Below are 251 nucleotides of genomic sequence, written 5' to 3'. Positions count from 1 at the left end.
GTCTGAGAGTGCAAGTGTCTGAGAGTGCAAGTCTGAGAGTGCAAGTGTCTGAGAGTGCAAGTCTGAGAGTGCAAGTCTGAGAGTGCAAGTCTGAGAGTGCAAGGCTGCAGCCAGACCCTTCTCGCGTGCCGAAGAACTGCACACATGCACGCAACTCTCCACAGCAAACAAGGAAATGTTTAACTTCCTAAAACTCACACACACCCACTCTATAACCCACGCACACACACACACAGACACACACACACTCT

The 251-nt window shown here is 50.6% G+C and overlaps 1 protein-coding gene across 1 annotated transcript in view; it reads right to left on the bottom strand.

Annotated features, from left to right (window-relative positions):
* The window catches only part of LOC107728803 (interleukin-17 receptor C-like), a 7855-nt gene that overhangs the window by 6929 nt on the left and 675 nt on the right, over positions 1 to 251 (bottom strand). The window lies entirely within an intron of this gene.

The sequence above is a fragment of the Sinocyclocheilus rhinocerous genome, unplaced genomic scaffold (genome assembly GCF_001515625.1).
Source record: "Sinocyclocheilus rhinocerous isolate Xijiao unplaced genomic scaffold, SAMN03320098_v1.1 scaffold2412, whole genome shotgun sequence".
Classification (NCBI taxonomy): domain Eukaryota; kingdom Metazoa; phylum Chordata; class Actinopteri; order Cypriniformes; family Cyprinidae; genus Sinocyclocheilus; species Sinocyclocheilus rhinocerous.
Note: the sequence above shows the minus strand (reverse complement) of the source record. Positions and strands in the feature narration are given on the sequence as shown.